The following is a 19,500-nucleotide window of genomic DNA, read 5'->3' on the forward strand; positions in this document are numbered from 1 at the left end:
CTGAGGGTACTAAGAAGTGCTGGGAGAAAAAACAGCAAACACCTAAAAAAGAAAGGGGAGAATCTCCGCGACCGGAGACCCCGCAGGCTAAATATAATCTCAGAAATAGGGATAATTTGAAGACACCCGATAGATATCAAAATACTGATACATGCCAATCTCGTTCCTTTCAGGACTCATTGGAAAAGAGAAATGAGAGAGGTGGGCGGTCAGAGCCGAGAACTGAGCACGTGAAACCGAGACAGGAATCACAACGCTCTTCGGAGGTTTCTGTCAAGAAGGATGAGAAACCGGTCCAACAAAAACAGCAGTTTAAAAAGAAGAAAGTGGCGGCAGTCTCAGTTAGACATGCCACACAAGAAGAGAGTTCTCTTGAAGAACAAGACATGGGCAATAGCACTGTTAGACAGCGCGGCAGAGGTCACAATAGTTTGCCGGAATCTTCTAGAGCATCTGGAGGTGAAAGCAACTGATGACTTCATACAAGTCGAAACAGCAGATATGCGTGTCTCTGATCCTGATAGAGTTTATACAGTAACTTTACAATTAGAAGGGGACATTGAGCGCACTATAAACGCCATCTTTTGGGATCGTGTAGTCAAACTGTATGACATTCTGCTGGCCGAACAGGATTGGCCCCCTGACTTTGTTCGCGACTGTCCAGTTGGGGAGGAGGTTATTACACCTTCGTTCTCACCACTTGTTCCGGGAGAACTTGCAGAGTCCTATAGCATTAAATGGGCTCTGGCACAAGCACCTGCCTTATATAGAAATCATGTGGGGTGGGATAGGGATTCACCTTATCATGTAATTCCAATTAAAGACGAACCTCAGCCACAACCGCAATATACTATAAAATTTGAAGCAAGGGCATCGGTTAGGAACATACTTACACAATTGGAGTACCAGGGAGTAATTGAGCCTTGTGTCTCGCCGATGAATAATCCCTTATTCCCTGTAGCTAAACCGGACCATTCTTGTAGCATAGTGGTGGATTACAGACATTTAAATGGACATACACGCACATATGCATTACAAAATTCACACAGCGCTGCGCTTATGAATAACATAGTGCGTAAAAAATACAAAACGACTTTAGATATCCCGAATGTTTTTTTCTGCCAGAATATAGCGCCCGAAAGTAGGGATTTCACTAGCTTTATGCGCGTTTGGCTCTCAGAAAACTTTTTGTCGTTTGCCTCAGGGGTATAAGAATAGCCCAGGACTGTTTTCGGCTCGTGTCACTGAGATTTTGCACGGGTTGGACCCTGAAGCTTTGTCATATGTCGATGATATATATCTGACAGATGACGAGTTGCTACAACATTTAAGGCGGGTAGCCCGCATTGTTGTGGGAGTTGCCGAAATTGGCTACAAATTTAACTTCAAAAAATCGAAAATTGCCTTCCTCAGTGTCATTTTCCTGGGATATGAGCTGTCGAATGAGGGCAAGAGTCTAGCGCCACACTTTTTGGAAAAATGTGCACGATTGCAACCTCCTAATACGTTTAAGAAACTCCAGTCGTTGTTGGGATTTCTAAATTTTGGCATAACTTACATTCCTGATTATGCTACACGTATAAAGCCTTTATACGAGTTGATTCGCCCAAATTTTTCGAGTAGATTTTGGACGATTGAGCATACACATATACTTTGAGACTTGCAAACGGATCTCTTAGCAGTAAAACATTTACATACACGGGACAATAAGACACATCTGGTCATCGGGGTAATAGCTGGGGCCGTTGGTTTTACGTATGTCACCTTTAATGAGGGTGAGACAGTCCTGATAGGATACAAGTCTCACTTGTATTCTGCTGCAGAACAACGTTTTGCACAAACGGAGAAAATTCTCACTGCTGTACAGATGGCTGTGATTAAAGAAAGACCTCTTGCCCAGGGCCAATGCATCATTGTCGTTTCCCTGATTCCAGCCTTAGAGGCTGTTACAAAAGCGAGTGTTCCAATGCGAAAGCACTACACCCGCGCTGGATACAATGGGCTACGTCTTTGACAGCCCTTGATGTAGATTACATTTTTGACCCAAAACTGCAGACTCAAGAATTTCTTCAATATGAAATGGAGTACCCAGTTCCCGCTGGCACGTTGCCTATTGATCAATATCAAGTGGTCATGTATACTGATGGCTCTGCGCAACCTGCGGTGGGAACTAAACAGCAGTATTCTGCTGTATGTGCGGTGGTGAGCGGCTATATGGAGGGGGAGAAATTCTGCCCCCAACATACTTATACACAGACCTTGGGAGACTGTACGGCACAGTTGGCTGAGCTGAAGGCTCTGTTATTAGCCTTGGAACATGCAGATTCAGCACAGTTTACACTGCTTGTTTGTGATTCTTATTGCTGTGTTCAGTCTTTCAATGAATATTTACATTACTGGAGGTTAAATGGGTTCAGAGATTCCAAGGGCAACACCATCAAACACAGGTTACTGTGGGGGAAGGTTGCAGATCTGAAGGAAAAGCTTCCTAAAGTCCATGTGGTGCATACACTTGGACACCAGCGCGTTGGAATACACATTGCTGGGAATACTTTGGCTGATGAAGCCGCAAAATCGGCAGTGGCAGTTGCCACTGTAGCCACAGTAACTCGTTCGAGTTCCAAACCAGACACAGAGATTTTGGCTGCCGTAAGGGCTACGGCTGATGGCACGCCATATCCTAAAGGATTCCCTTCAAAATATCATTATTCCATGGGTGGTATGCTGAACGCTGAGGTTAAAATCACAGGCGTTGGTGTACGCGAAATGCCCAATAAAATTGTGCGACCTCAATTGATCACTGCAGCTCATGAGGGGGCGGCATCTGCACATGCTGGCGTGGCTGCCACAATTTCGCTCTTACAGGCCCGATACTGGTGGCCTGGTCTCTATAAAGAGGCGAAACAGTATGTCCTTTGTTGTGACATTTGTCAACAAATTAAAGTTTCCACGGCTAAACGCCCGCAGCAGAAGCCCCTTCTAATATCAAATAAACCATTACAGTGTGTGTACTTGGATCATTGTGGGCCGTTGATCCCAGATAGTGCATACAAATATATATTGGTAGCTGTAGATTCGTGCTCCAGATTTGTGTGGGTCTGGCCACAGCGCTCGGCTGACCCTCTGACTGTTATTAAAGATTTGTGCATCTTTGTCGATACATATGCTGTTGCGGCTTTTCATTCGGACCAGGGCCCTGCATTTGCCTCTAAGGCATTCAGGGACACCATGGCTTCGTTGGGAGTCCAACTCCAGTTCTCGTCTCCATTTCATTCCGAGGGAAATTCGGTCGTGGAGCGTTTAAATCGCGATTTAAAGCAATCCTTAACGGCCAGAGTTATAGGTACGGGTCGTAGCTGGCTAGCCCACCTGTATGGAGTACAGAGAGCACAGAATAACTTGCCTAGAAGGTCCCTGGGGGGTCGTACTTCATATGAGTGCCTGTTTGGAACACGAATGTATGTTCCTGATCTAGATGGTCCTGGTGTGGAGGCGGCAGATACGCCCTTTGACGTAAATGATCGTTTCACTGTTTTGCAGGATTTACAACAATTCCGTGAAGATAACTCTTCTGCCAGAGCTGCCTCCACAGGAATTAAGGATGTACCAGTGACGCCCACTGGTTGGATTCCCAGAATTGGGGATCTTGTGCGTGAAAAGGTCGTAGTAAAAAAATAATTTGGCCCTTCGTGTCGTGCGCCAGTCCCTGTACTAGGGGTACATGGCACAAGAACTGTGATTTTGCCGCCGTTGCAAGGGGCCAAAGGAAATCGCTCTGTATCCATCGACAATGTCAAGTTACAACATGTGGCCGATTCTGCACAGCAGACCAAGAGGAACGCCCAGTAGTTCCGGAATCCCTCTCACTACTGGGGATGATGTTCCGCTGCAGGTGATTTGCACCAATGCTGTTTCCTGTCCGAGCTTGGGGAGGGTGGATGCTGATCTTGCGATTGTTCCACTAACGGCGAATAATTTGGAATCTTTTGATCAAGTTGCTGTGAGTACTGATGGTGCTGAAGCTGTTATCTACAGTCTACCACGCCAAGAGACACAATCTTCTCCTTTGTTTACGGTTGCACCTTTTGCGAGAACTGCCTCCGGCTGCTTTAATAACAATGATGATGCCGTGTCGGACTCTTCGTCCTCTTCAACACCAGCCCTGGGTCCATGTAAGCTTTTGTATTGGCTCAATCATAAGTATTTTGTTTTTCCTTGGAACTATCTGTGGCTTTTTATGACTGTGATGGCTTTTTTCCTGTGGCTGGGGTTTGTTGTCACCTTTTTTCTGGTTATACATGGTAATTTTCTTCCTGAACGATCTGAGATTGAGCAGGTGGTGAAGGTGTTGAAACCGCATTTTTCATCACACATGGTTCGAAGAGACTTGTCCTTTGTGAACATTTCTGCTGTACCTATTCCGGATGGGATTGTGTGGGATAGAGTAATGTTTGATATATATGGTCCCACTGAAATAATTCAAATACCGTATGTTCTCAAATTATCAATGAATGATATCATTATACCAGGCATTGTATCTGACGATTGGGATGTGAAGACAGTTGATTCTATGTTGACAGAATTGCAGTATTATACTGTCTATGAAAATGAAGATGCTTACCAGTTTAGAGATAATTATGGTGACATGTTTTGTTATAATTATTATGGACACCACTTTATTCATAAAGCCAGTAGCCCTAAATCAATATTTGAGTATATGCAATGGGAACATTGCCCAACTACTCCACAGGGGAGCTCTAAAAATTATCATGATAAATTTGCATATTTTTCTGGCCATCATCAACAGAATGCTAAGTCATATTATTTTAGGGTTATTCCGCATACTAATAAGCAAATGTTGTTGACTGATTCTAAATTATTGTATTCCAATTTGTTTGTATCCAAACTATCTGTTGAAGGGTATGAATACTGGTCCAAAACTGTTGATTTGAAAAGTGTTTGGGGAACGAAAAATTGGCAAATGTGGGGTAGGGACACATTGCTTAGGGCATGTATTATTCCTTTCCAGATGATTTTCTTAAATGACACTGTACAACAGACTAGCTGTTTAGGTTTAGCAACAATTAGAGAATTGAATATGCCTGGCATACCTGTCCCTTCCAAAATGAAAGACTGGCAGCAATATATTAATGCCACATTTAGTGAGCTTACAGACTGGGTCCAGAATGGTACGCTTAACACTTCATTGACACGTCCAGGCGGGTGGTTATTGTGGCCCATAGACACTAATAGGGGTCATCAACGTTTTGTCACCTCCTCAGGAGGTTTCAGGACTAGTAGGGCAGACCCTCGCTACATATCACCAGAACATGCTGATATCATTACTACTTATAGCGTGGGGAAACTTTGTCAACAATGGTTAAAGTCATCCACCTTGGATGCGGTTAAGACACATCTCACGTTACTGTCTAATAATACTGACTTGCAAGATTTTTTGTCAGGTCCGAGAGTGCCCCGGAAGAAAAGGTTTTTGTATGAAGTTTATAATGAGATATGGAAACTTTCTCAACAGGAGGCAGCAGCCCGGTTGAGGCAAATAGATCAGGAGAATTTGAAGCAAGCGTTATCTGTTGTGGATAATGGGATGCATACCTTGTCCGACCGTGTATATACGATTGATAACATTGTTTCCTCTGCTATAGACATTATTAGATCAGATATGTCTTCTTTATATCATGGGCAGAGTCAAAAGCGGTCCGTTATGCAGTTGGGTTGGACTTTACAGACATTGAAGGCGGGTCGCGTTCCGTGGCAACACATCAAAGCCAGGGAGATTTTATTTTCCTTTAATTTGACAAGTCAGCAGCAGCTGATGGCTAAAAAAGAGGCAACATATGTGATGTTGAATATTGAAAAGTTGGAGAAGTTGCCTTTTACTGTGGCTGAGATTCCGTCAGCTGAATGGTTGATACACGGGGTTATTCATTTGCCTATTTCCACTCTGCAATTCACTTCTTGTTTGAAGCATATTCCGGTGGGCAGATATGAGAAATTGGGAGACAGTTACATACATGAGGTGTGGGAGCTTCCCTTTTTGTACAGATGTCTTAATGGTATGAGGGAGGTTTTCTTAGCGGTAGTGAATGTGAAACTTCTGTCAGCCATTCGATGGTTTGTAAGCAGCTGTCCTTGCATGGAGCGTGTAATGCCTCGTTGCGAATTTAGCTTGCTATCTAAAGGGAGTTCCAGTCCCGGTGATTAAAAACACATTCCAGGTGCTTTCAAACGGCAGCTACGTCCTTCTTAACAGTGAAGCCTGTTGTGGCATGCGTGCCAGAATAGTTTACGTGGTAGTTGTCACCAAGGCCGTTACGTGCTGCGGAAATGTGTTGTTTCCCCCCACTCAGTTTAGGGAGGTAGCAGACATCTGGCCTCACATTGCTACTTCCGAGGTGCATTTCGACAAGTTGAGTCGACTGAAGGCTCTATTGTTTCAAAAGCATGTGGCCCTTACATCTGCACGCGAGACCTACGCACTTCAGGTGGCGAGGTCATCAGCAGAAATACAGTCCCTTTTAAATACTAACTTTCCGAGCCACTTTGATGAACTCATGGGACGTATATTTAATGCGTCCAGCACTGCTGGAATTGCACATTTTTTTAAAGCTGTTGGTGTTGGGTTTGCTCATGCCTTCTCTTCCATATTCGGTTTGATACCTTCGCCTAGTCATTCAATTTTCGGAAGCATCTTTGGAGGATTTCCGATCACTTTGGCTTTTTTGGCTGGTGTTTTGCTGTTGCTGTTGTTCTTCCGCAATGGCTGTCCCGCTGCGACCAGATCCAATATGGGCACTCCCATCAGTGCAGCTGTGTCTTGAGCGCATGATGCAGTATTTTGGAGCAACACTCCTGGGACATTTGGAGTGTGACTGGTCTCTGTCATTCCGACCAGTTTTGGATTGTGTGCAACCCGTGTTTCGGTGCCTCTGGTGCTCGTTTGAACATGTGATGGCTCTCTGTCTCTCACTGCAGCGCCCCCCAGTGGTTGATGCTAATCTGTTGATGTTCCCGATTAGGGCTCATTCCCAGACATGTGCACTGCGGTTGCGTTTGCTCCGTGAGGCAGTTTACGAGATTCCCTTCCTGGAGGAAGATGGTATTGTCTCGTTCATAGGCCCTGCACGGGATGCCGCCTTGGATGGTTCTGGGGCTTTGGAACACACCTGCTCCATTATAGTAGTTGGCGTGGATTTTCCGGTGTTGACATCTGCAGAGGTGGAGGATATCCTGCTTTCCGTAGCTTCCATTTGAAATTGAGTTTTCTTCTAAATTGACATTGTATTGATTCGGCTTTACCGTCACATGCTTACAAAATTAAATATGGTTCTGTGCTTTGCTGTCCTCTGGACTTGTCGAAATATGTTTTGTATATTTTTATATCTGGGGCATATTATTTTTGTTTTTCGTTTTTGGTTAGAACCACTTACTACCGACAAGGGGAGGGTGTAGTGTGGTCATTTTTAGGTATCCTTTGCACGTTTGCTTCTGGCGTTAGGCCTTTGCGCACTTTGCCCTGGATGTATTTTATTCCTTGCTTGCAGCATAGAGCCTCTGTGCACTTTGCTCTAAATGCATTTTATCCAGCTTCGTACTGTTATTTTACAAATAGCCAATTCTACTGTCTTGTTTTATTTTTTATATCACACTGTTTAGCCTACTTCAGCACTGGAGTTTTCAATAACACATTCTTGTTCACTCTGTGCTTCAGTCAAGGATACAGTCTGGTACATTGCCGATAGACGTGGTAGGAGTTTAGTCTTTGGATTACTTGCGTAGGGACATTTTGTGATCACACTGACATGTTAGTTATAAAAACACTTCCTTGTCCTAAATACAGGCAAGAGGAACATTCCGACCAGGGAACCACAACTAGACGCTGAATGCCTTGTTGCAGATGGTGAACCAGATCACAGGCCTTTGCTTAGGTATGAGGTATGTGGGTTGATGTCTTCCCGGGGAACCTGAAAGGCAAGTTAGTAGCTTAACATGCGGTGCTCGAAATATAATTTACTGAGAGAGAATAGAATCTATTAACACCATGATAGCGTTGTTCTTATGTTTCACTCTCATCGTGACTATTTCAGTCCTACTGTGTTGTATGGTTCTGGTTATTGCGGCTCATGCCTTAATATCTAAAATGCAGTCGTTTTATTAAAAACAATATGTAAAACTTAAACTGCCTATGTCATTTGTATATAAGATCATACTGTAAATGAAAGAGCTGGTTGGGACCTGAGTAACCACGACTTCCCTGAGAAGTTCTAAAGATGTCATGCGCTCAGCTGCCCAATCATCCCTCCCCCTTGGGAGAGATGAGGCACTGCTAGTTAGCAGGAGCAAAACCGGATTGAGGGTGACAGAGGTCCTTCCAAGTGGGTCAGACTCAGTCCCCCACACCAGGAATGATCCTGCTACCTAGAAATCCAGTAGTCTCATTTAGGATAATGAGAGCCCACGCAACACCATAGCTCTGCTATCCTTTAAAGTGTTCCAGCACATGGTCTGCCTTCTCTTCAAAAAGACAAGAGGCATCAAAGGGCATGTCCTTAAGCAAGGTTTGTTAATTGCTTGAAAAACCACTGGTTCTCAGTGAGGCATGGCACTGAACGTCCACTGACGATGAAATTACTCCACCCTTCAAATCTGTTGTGTTGAGTCCACATCATATGGTGTACTTTGCTGTGTCTCTTGTCAGCAATGACTTGTGAGAGTATGGCTGGGGCCTCCAGCGATACCACAGGCAGCACTTGTGCAAGAGTATCTCAGTTCGTATGGAAGTATAGGCCCAAGAAGCCTAAAGTGTTCACAAACCACAGTGCAAAGTTGGCAGAAGAGAACATCCTCTTCCCAAAGGTATCCAGCCTCTTGGATTTCCTTTCCAGTTGAGTGGTACGGAACACACCAGGGCTGACCCAAGAGGTGGAGGCTTGGACCATCTGAGGTGTGGTTCTGGGTAAGGAAACTGGGGTCCCAAGGAGCTGGGAGATGCCGGCAGGCAGTTGACGTATGACCAAGAGCCCCCTGAGCAGGGCTTGGGCCAGGGCCCGAGTAGGGCATCTGTAAGGGCTTCATTAAGGGGATGTAAGGATTCAAAGGTGGCAGCTCACGGATGACACATATCTGTTAAGGCATTCATCTTGACTGCCACTGAGGGCAACTGAAGGTCCAAGACCTCAGCTGCCCTATTCACCATCATAGTGAATGAGCATCTTCCACTTTAGCCACAGTAGGGGGAGAGATCAAGCCAGTGTTCAGTGAGGTGTCTAACTCACTGGCAACTGCCAATTCCTCATACCATTTGTCCTCAGTATTGTCTAGGGGATGTGGTATCCATAAGTCCCCTCAAGCCCCTCCCATTCATCTCCCTCTCAAGGCCTGTTGTATGAAAACTGGTTCAGACCAGGAGGGCATGATCCCAATTGGCGCTAGAACTAGCGTCAGATGACACCCGCTCGGCTCCATGTCGGACATGGGGCCGGCTCTGCCATGGGACATCAGCAGCGCAGCACTGGAGTGGGTGCCAAGAAACGTCTCGACTTGAAGGCAGCTCCGCTGCCGATCCAACACTGGATCCATGGCCCCCAACTGGCGCTGGGGCGAACTTGCCAGTGTGGATTTAGTGGAACCCAAGGGTGATTGTGAGAGGCTGGGCAACCCAAATATGGGTTGTATGGCCTCATAAAATTCTTTGATTCTTGGAATGCTGACGCTTCCGTGCCTGTTCCAGACACAGTGAAGCTGAAGAGCTCTTTGACTTTTTGACTTTCTTCATACAGTGGGACTTACCCAACGACTTCGAACGAGATGACGAACACCAGGTGTGGCTCTGCGAGTGGATCAAAGCCTTCTGTGCAATCGGGATCTTGAGTGTTGCAGGATCAGCAAGCAAGGAGCTTACGGAAACCTCCTTCAGCACCTTTGGGTGCATGGTGCAGCAGTCCTTGCAGGTCTTGAAGTTATGGCTCCTCTCCAAGCACCACAGACAATCCAAGTGTAAGTTTGTAACAGACATCTTCATGTGACGAGTGCCGTATGGTTTAAAACTAGTTGGTTTCTTTAGGCAGATCCTGTCACACTAGGGGAGAATTCTCTTGAAAAAAGACTGACAAAAAGTAAAGAACAAAAACTATCCAAAGGCGGCCAAAGGTAGCTAGTCACAGATCAGCGCTATTGTATGCAGAAAGGAAAGAACTAACATCAGTGCTCCAGGGTGGTGCCTATGTAGCCACTGTAGACATAATTTCCGGCACTGATGTGAAGCACCTACTGGTGCAGAGGGGTACTGCTCAACAACCTCCAAATCCAGTCTGCCGCTTGAGGAATATTCTGATGTAAGGAATCTGCAGCTAGAAGTCTCTTTCAGATGGGAACCCAATGACAACCTTTGGGCATTTTAAGGTGTGCTGTAACATGTCAATCTCCGCACAGGGTTGAATTATTCTATTTTTTTCATTTTTAACCCTACCAACTAGTGGCAGGCATACTCTCATCTAATATATATATATATATATATATATATATATATATATATATATATATATATATATATATATATATATATATATATATATATATATATATGTCAAAAAGAGTTCTCATACTAATATTTGTAGCTCGGATTGGTAGAACACCCACAAACAATGGAAGGAAGGTCATATGATGAAACGTCACCCTTTATCACACATATTTTAGGGGTTAAGAAAAAAAGCAGTAATATATGACGCTAGGTTGTTTCTTGCCACAGAGTACTAGGGGTCATATTTATACTCTGTTTGCGCCGAATGTGCGTAAAAAATGTTGACGCACATTCGGCGCAAACCTTGCCCCATATTTAAACTCTGACGCCCGACCCCGCGGACGTCAAAATTCCACTGTGTGCGTCATTTTTTGGATGCGGGAAACTGCCATGCGCTAATGATATGCAAGGTAGGCGTTCCCTTCCCAAAAATTATTTTAAGGCCTGTGCGCCTTATTTACACCCCAGCGTCATTTTGACGCACAGGAGGGGGTGGGCCTTAAAAAACAGCGCACAGCCAGATGTGCGCCATTTTTTAATGCCTGGGTCAGGGCAGGCATTAAGGGACCTGTGGGCTCGGAAGGAGTCCAGAGGTGCCCTCCCCTGCCCCCAGGGACACCTATTGCCACCCCCACCCCTGGAGGCCATCCATGGATGGGGGGACCTATCCCAGGTAAGTGCAGGTAAGTTAAGGTAAGTATATTTTTCATTTCTTTTTAAAGTGGCATGGGGGCTCTAATTTGGGCCCCCCTACATGCCACTGTGCCCAATGTCCATGCCCAGGGGCCAGAAGTCCCCTGGGCATGGCCATTGGGCAAGGGGGCATGACTCCTGTCTTTGCTAAGACAGGAGTCATTGAAATGGGGCTTGTGCATCAAAAAATGGTGCAAGTCTGATATGAGGCATGATTTTTGACTCAGACCTGACTTGCACCATTTTTTGACGCACAACCCCCATTTTCCCCTACGCCGGCGCTGCCTGGTGTGAGTCATTTTTTTTTACTCAGACCAGTCTGCAGCTCCGGCTAACGTCATTCCTTAAATAAGGCGCCCGCATGGCGCTTTGGAATGGCGTTAGCCAGCAGTAGAATTTTTGACGCACAACTGCGTTGGCGCAGTTGTGCGTCAAAAAGTATAAATATGGCCCTTGGTATTTTTGTGTAGTAGGACAGTGTACGCTTAAATTTTATTGCCTACTTTATTCTCGTTAGCAACTCATGTAAGATTACATTCTGCCAAAATCTTACGAATACAAGAGGGGACTGTTTTTAGAAGCACCTGTTTTTTTTGCGTTTATCATAGCAGCCTAGAACATTTGTTTTGATTTTAAAACCTCAGTGTCCCATGATCTCATAGACCCAAATGTGATGTACATTACAGTTACAGACCAAATTGAAGTGCCTCTATGGAGAAGAATGTCTAATAGGAGGCACTAAATGAAGAATCCAGCAAAGTTCCTCCTGCTTCATTGGTGGGCAGGAGATGTCTCTAAGACTATTGACACTGGCAGCATTAACTTAGAGATAGCAGAAATGCAGCTGTGCCCTGGATTCCTGAATCAGTAAAATAGGTCATAAACAGGAATCCATAATCCTAGTAGGCCTGTAAAGAGTTAAGTCTTTTAACTGCATCTGTGCTTTCTGGATCAGACATGCAACAATAAAGGGCCTTACTGTAATACAACTAACAGTTGACTGCAGGATCCACCAGTACAGTCAAGGCTTTTTCAAGTTGGTGTAATAACGACCCAGCTTTCAGGTATTTAAGTCAAAAGCTTTATTTCAGCACTGTGAACATAGACCATAAGTGCACATGATAAAACAGAACAAACCTTATTTTTAATACACTCATATATAAAGTAAACATTCATAAATCATTACATATAATAGGTCTAATTCAATAATCTTACAGGAAAGTCCTCAAAGTCATGTAGTCCCCTCCTTCTTAAAACATTATTTTCCTTAATCAAACTGCATAGCAAATAAACAGCCACCTTGAAACAGATAAGTGGGGATCCCAAGCTAAACAAAAAACTCATAGCAGCTTTAAAATCTCTAAACGTTATGCGCAATAAAAATTGGTTTTTAAAAATTGTTTACTTAGGCTTGTGTAAAACTGACAGAAAAGCATAAAGTGCACAGTACATTGTTTGGAGGCTCTGTCACATGGGCAAAGGGTTGTATTTGAGTCCCATTCATTTACTTTACATACGCTACTAGCTGATGTACATTATTCAAAAGTAGTCTAGTCCAGACATCATAATGCTGATAATTGACAGCCTAGAGCTCAAATATGGGCCATAAATGTTACCACTGTCTGTTTCTTCTCATCACCTATTGCTCTCTCCATTGCCCTAGCATCAAGCATAATAGCCTTTATTGCTGCCTTCCCCAGTGTTAAAATCTTGGGCAGATCTACAAGTCCTGAAAGACCTAATACTGTTTGAGTGGTTTGTCAATAAAAGACAACCCTGGGATGTTTAGGGCATGGTCCAAAGTAACACAATCTTGTATATTGTCTTTGTTAGTTCGGTTTCTGGTTTGGCCCATATTGAATGCCACAAGGATATCATTTTAATTGTCAGAATATGATGCAAGTAGTCCAAACCTACCTTTCTGTGCAGTATGGTAGCCTGTGCCGTGGGTGGGATACACAGCAAGCGCCTTGCAAATTTATTTTCCTCGATCTGCAGAGATTTCATATCCGTGTAACCCAACACCCTTCCACCATAACTTGACGCAGATACAGTCTTTGCCTTGTAAAGTGTGACCATCTCTTAAATGGGATGACTGCCCAAATTAATGGAGAATCTAAAATCCCCTTCATAGGCAGTTTTCAACTGCAGCCTACCAATGAGTACATGATCTGTCCAGAAGGTCTTCGAAGTAAACACCACACCCAAATAGCAAAAGGACTTAACCTTTGCTCTCTGGGCCCCCTCAAGTTAGAAAGATCTTACGTTCTTGGATATTTTTCCACAGCTCATTATAAAGGTTTTGGACTTGTTAATAATTTCCTGGAGGCCTTAAATCTGTGAAAGAATCCATTATTCTCTGGAGTCCGAACCCGGTCCTTGAGATAAGTACTGCATCGTCTGCAAAGAGAAGTTCAGGTACCGGTCGGCAACAACAATTAGATCATCAGCCTGCAAAGGCAGTAGAGTCATCAACACGTTTGTAAATAAACAAAATAAAAAGGGAGCCAATACATGTCCCTGACGGACGCCTCGCCTAATTCTAAAAGAGAGTGTTGAACCCCCCATTAGGGTCAAACCGCACTTTTGATGAAAGGGTTTCACATGAGTGTGCAAGGAGGCTAACTATCTCTATGGGGGCCCCATCGGTCATCTGTATGTGCCATAAAGTTGAGTGTTCTACTAAGTTGAATGCGCTAGAGGGATATGCAAAGCACAATCAGGAGTTCAAGGTCTAGGCATTGCTCCACCGTCCCAAGACCCTTGAGGAATCCATACTGAGCCTTAGACAGGATATAATTAGCAGTTGCCCAGTTCTCTATTCTCTTTAAAACATCAGCTTTATCGTCTTTCTTAAATATAGGCACTATAACCATCTTAGCCCAGGAGAAAGGAAAATAACCCCTAGCTGCTATGTTAAAAATGCATGTGAGTATTGGGGGCCATAATTTGCCAGACCTAGGAATGCATTCACCGGAACCCCATTGGTTCCAGGGGCTTTCCCTTTTGCACACTTATCCAATACGTCCAATTTCATCCAGGGTAATATATCAGAAAGAAATTATTAGAACGGTTCTCATTAAATTTAGAGGAAACCAGTAAAGGAGGAGAGGATTCTTTAATAAGTACTGGGTCAAAATTCCCCTCAAAGCAATCAACCCAAGCCTGTGGGGCAACAAAAGATGTTAAGACTGGACCGGGATTGGTGTTAGAAAAAAAGAGTATTTGCTGTGCTCCAAAACAATGAGGTATTGTTGGTTTCTGCTGCCTGTTCCAAGTTCGACCATGCCCTTTCCCTCAACTCCGCTTTTCCAGCAGTCAAAGCATCATTATACAGTTTCCTTAGCTGCTTGATGAGAGTATAATTTCTCCGAGTCTGATGCAGGGCAGTCCTCAGATTTTTTTTAACTTGAGGTCATTCATGAATGAACCATCCCCATCTAGGGAATTGCCCTGATTTTACCAGGCAAACCGGGAGAGTGTTGAAAGCCACAGTGATCTCCTTAAAAGCTGAAATCAAAATGTCATCCCCCAAATCAGGGGGCTAGGCATATTACAAACTCACTCGATATTTGGGTCAAAAACTGCTGGAGAATACACTCAGGATCAATTCCCACTCATTTAATGCAACTCCATTTGGCCTGCTAGGAGTAAGTTGTGAGATCTTATTAGGGGCTATAGAGCAATTAGCTCGCATTAGGAGAGAAAGAACTAAAGGATTGTGATTGCTGACTACTGTTGGTAGAACCCTAAAACTAATGGCCAACTGATCAAGAGATGAACTAATTGGTATGTGGCCAATTGCAGTGTGCTTTCCCCTCCCACCATAAATGTGTGTATCTGAGAAATGTCCACATTCCTGGCTCCTTCCAGCAGTAATAAATCATGCTTATATAGCAAATTATTCAAAAGGTCCCATACTCGCTATGCTGAAAATGCAGAGAACACCCACCAGCCCCATATGTAAAAACACAAGCCCGCTTTGATGGGGTACAAAATCTCTGAATATTAAAATCCCCGACCCATATAATAGGATATTCAATATTGTATTGCCGTAGGAATACATCAAAGTCAGATTCCAAGGATTCTACAAAATCCCTCGTGTAGAATCAAACACATTTTAATAGTAGTTAATAACAATCACATCAGACCCGACTTTACAATTCAACTGCACAAATTGATCATAGGAAGAGGAAATGTTGTATCTTTTTATCTGTGTTAGAAGGGTAAACCAGCAGCTGAAGCCCACCCTTTGCTCACCTAGCCGGGGATGGAATGGTAGGAGTAAACTATGAGTAAAAACCCTCAATGTTCATGGGGTCCACTGGCCAGATTTCTTAAATACAAATTATATGTGTGGAACGGGTGATATTCGCCAGTCATTGGCATTTACTTTACTCTTAAGCCCAGCAATGTTCCATGACACAATGCCACAGACTCCATCATAACCTTGTTGGGGGATGCGGTTTGTTGTCATCCTGACTATAGCTGCTGCTTGGGTCCCTACAGCTACCTAGGAAATAGATGAGCGATTCTGGGTCTGCTACAGCAACTAAAAGGTCTTCAAGTCAATCTATATCCTGCAATTCACTGAGTGGCTCGCATCTATTTAAAAGCGTAAGTTGAGAGTCCTTTCTTCCCGATGACGGGCAGAAGGTAGGTCGGGGTTTGACACACTCGGGCAGAAGATAGGTGTCTATAGAAAAGGCCTAGTGGGAGAAGTGCTATCTCATCCTCCAGTAGCAGGGTTGTATGAGTATCATGTAAGATCCTCCTAACACACCCAGGGTGCCTAAAATTGATAATGACACAGTCTCCAACAAGTAATTTTTTAGTGGGCCCAATCCATGCCACCCTCCAAGTCAATAGAATTTGTTTTGCCGCTGATATTGGGAATATTGATCTGGCATGAAGCCAGTGCAGGACTTTGGGCCAGATGTATCATCACGGCCCTTTGCGATTCGGAAATAGCTCTTTTTAAGAAATAGCTATTTCTGACTCGCAAAGTGCCATGTATCACATTTGCGAATCGGTAATAGCGATTTCTTACAAAATCGCAAATGCTGTTACCGAATCGCAAATTGCGATGCCGGCCCCATTCGCCGCTATCGGCCTGTTGGCTCATATCTGCGAATTTTTTGCATTTCCAAAATTACGATTTCTGAACCAGAAATCGCAAGTTTGGAAAGGCAAAACCCCAGGGTGCTGGGGGGCTAAGGCCCCCTCTGCTGCACCCCACAATTGTTTTGGGGGACATGTAAGGTGCACACATGCCAAAAGGGCATGTGTGCTTTACATGTACAATTTAAAAATGCATTTTAAATGCATTTTTACATTTTGCACATGGTTACCACCAAGTTCAACTTGGTGGTAATTAGCAATTCCTAAATGCCAAAATCGCATTTAGGAATGGCTTCATACATGTGCTAAGAAATCGCAAATAAGGAATCCTTATTTGCGATTTCTAATTTAGAGAGCCGACTCTCTAAACAGGGTCGCAATTTTAACGAATCGCTATTTCAGTGATTCCTTAAAATTGCGTTCAGAATGTATTTTATACATTCTGAAATGGCATTTTTCATTCGCAAATGGGCATTCGCACCGTTTGCAAATGCAAAATGCTTTCATACATCTGGCCCTTTGTTCCTTAGTTGGTTAGAGGATTCCTCAGAGCCCTCTGGCGGGGGGGGGGGGCATTTGCAATAATTACTACGTAGGGGCAACATGTGGGCGGTAGATTATTCACATCCAAGTTTGAGCGACCTGACCCTCTATCATGCACCCCTCCTGCTCTCATTATTCTGGGCAAATTACCCATAACCGATGTAACATTTGGGGGGCCATCTTTTGCTCTGGATATGTTTACTGGATTTAGCGCAGGAGTGTGTTGTGTAGTCGACTTATTGTCAGGGCATCTTGGTATGCCTTGCATACTCCTTGTGGTAATCCATTCAGCCTCGCTCCTCCTCTCAACTGCTTCATCTGGGGCGCCTGTGTGAGACCGCTGGGTAGACTGTTGATTATGTTCACATGCCCTGTCTGAGTGCGTAATACAGTAGGACTTACCATCGCGGGCTCAAAGTGAAACTCCACCCAGGCTGGACATCATTGATATTTATAAGTAAAGTGGAAGGAGATAAAACAAGGCTTTTTCTTTTAAGGTTCTTTAAATGTTCTTCTATTGGCCCCAACCTAGAACGTAATGATACAAACATAGTACAAATAATATTGCGTATAATGTCCAACAAAGATTTTTGGAACAGGTCAAATGTATCAGCGCAGGTTCAAGTGCAATATTTTTCGTGGGTTGGTTGGGAACTAATAGGCTCAGTTGCCTTATGAGGCACCTGTCACTTTTTCCGCTTTACCAGTTGCCCATTATGGATAAGATAGGATATGTCCATTCCTGCAGGTGGACCAGTCTCTCCAATGGTACTGTCATTACCAGAAACCCAAATGATTTTGGAATCAAGATCACAGACCTGTACTGAGCTTGATGGTGCCTCACTCCCTAATTCACTAGATGACATGGAAAGAGCCCCTTTGCCTGCTGCCAAAGTACCCGAAAGGCGCCTTTCCACATGCTCAATCTCCTTACTCAGCACCCCTATCGCTCACTTAATGAAACCGTCCAGAGATGAGGATGGGGGCCGGATCTATTTACAGGAGTTATTTTACATTTCCCCTCATTAATTAGAAGCCAACTGCTCAAAAGCAGAGCAGGATGCTCCAAGAACTCTGGATACTTTACTAATTAGACAGCACAGTTCAACAGAAGCTCAACCGTAATGGGTCCTCATGATATTTTACAGATGAAAAGGAAATGGAAGCTTGCAGCACCTGAGAGTGCAGTATCTGGAAGATTCCTTAACATGGCGGCCAAACCAACCTAGAGCACTGCCCCACTTCTTCCTGGTGCCAACAAGTGTAGAACGGAACAGCCCTTGGCCCAACCGCATCCTGCACCGCGAGACAGAATGCGTTAAGTAGCACTTTGCAGCCCAGGTGGTGCTCGTTGCTGGGCGCCTCCTCTGCCCTCATGGTCTCTGGGACAGGTAGTCCCTCAGATCAGCACAGCAGCTCCCATTCTGCAGGACACAGAATGTGCTTAAGTAGTTTTTTGCAGCCCAGGTGGTGTTCATTGCAGTGCTCCTCCTGAAACTGTGATGGTCTCTGGGAAAAGTAGTCCCTCAGGTCAGCACAGCAGCTTCCAGGTATTTGGATCAGAAATTCTTTATTTAGAATAAAAGTAAGGAACAGGTGTGGCGCTAACCCACGACTGGCCAGGACAACCAACTTCTGTTAACTCCATTCCAAAGTGCTCCAACACCAACATTCTGCATTGCACCACCAATCTACACTAAACTCCACCACATCATTCCAACACACCACACATATTCCCCCTTACAAAACAACAAAAGAACCCTTCGCTTCTACAAAACAATAAAAGTAAAACAATAACTAAACCGATCACATTTTTCCCTATAACAACAAGGATAACATCTACATAAATGCAATTACCCAATCACATAATCATCAAGGTTCGTATGAAGTTTTGTTTCTCACACACACTGTGACGCACAACCAATACACATCCATCCACTCCTCCATTCAACGTACTTCAATTAGCAAAAGTAACACTTTACAATTGGGAACTCTCCTAATTACTATTCAGCTTTTGTAGTCCAGAACCCTCCAATTTGCCACACTATGGTCATATACTACATCCCTTCTTTCTATAACCTGAGAGATAACCACTAACCTCACACTCTTCCTCAATCAAACATGACCCAGCATCCGCATTGCAACTTAAAGCAACACTAAGTAAACTCCATACTTTAATCTAACAGCACTTCTTAGTACTTTAACAACTTTCTGTGGGTCTGACAACTGAGGTGTACCTTTCTCCACAGTATCTGGTATTTTTTACCCTAACAAATTGTCCTATTTGCACTATAGGAGCATTCAGTCTGCAATTGTTTCTCCTCCATTTTCTAGCCTGAGAATTCATTTGAACATCTTGAATACTCTAAATTTAATTTGGTAAATTTTCACTAACCACCAAGGTACCACCATAGTTTTATCCCCCCCCTTAACAATTCCAACAGCATGTTGCCAGTCACAGAACCAGGTGTGATACTATACAACAACAATAAGACCTGTAATGATTCCCTCCGTGATAAACCCAACTTGAGAGCTGCGTGTATAGATTCCTTCACAATCCTGTTGAAAGGTCCAGTTTGGCTATTAGACTCAGAATGGCACAAAAC

This window comes from Pleurodeles waltl, chromosome 9 (genome assembly GCF_031143425.1).
Source record: "Pleurodeles waltl isolate 20211129_DDA chromosome 9, aPleWal1.hap1.20221129, whole genome shotgun sequence".
Lineage (NCBI taxonomy): Eukaryota > Metazoa > Chordata > Amphibia > Caudata > Salamandridae > Pleurodeles > Pleurodeles waltl.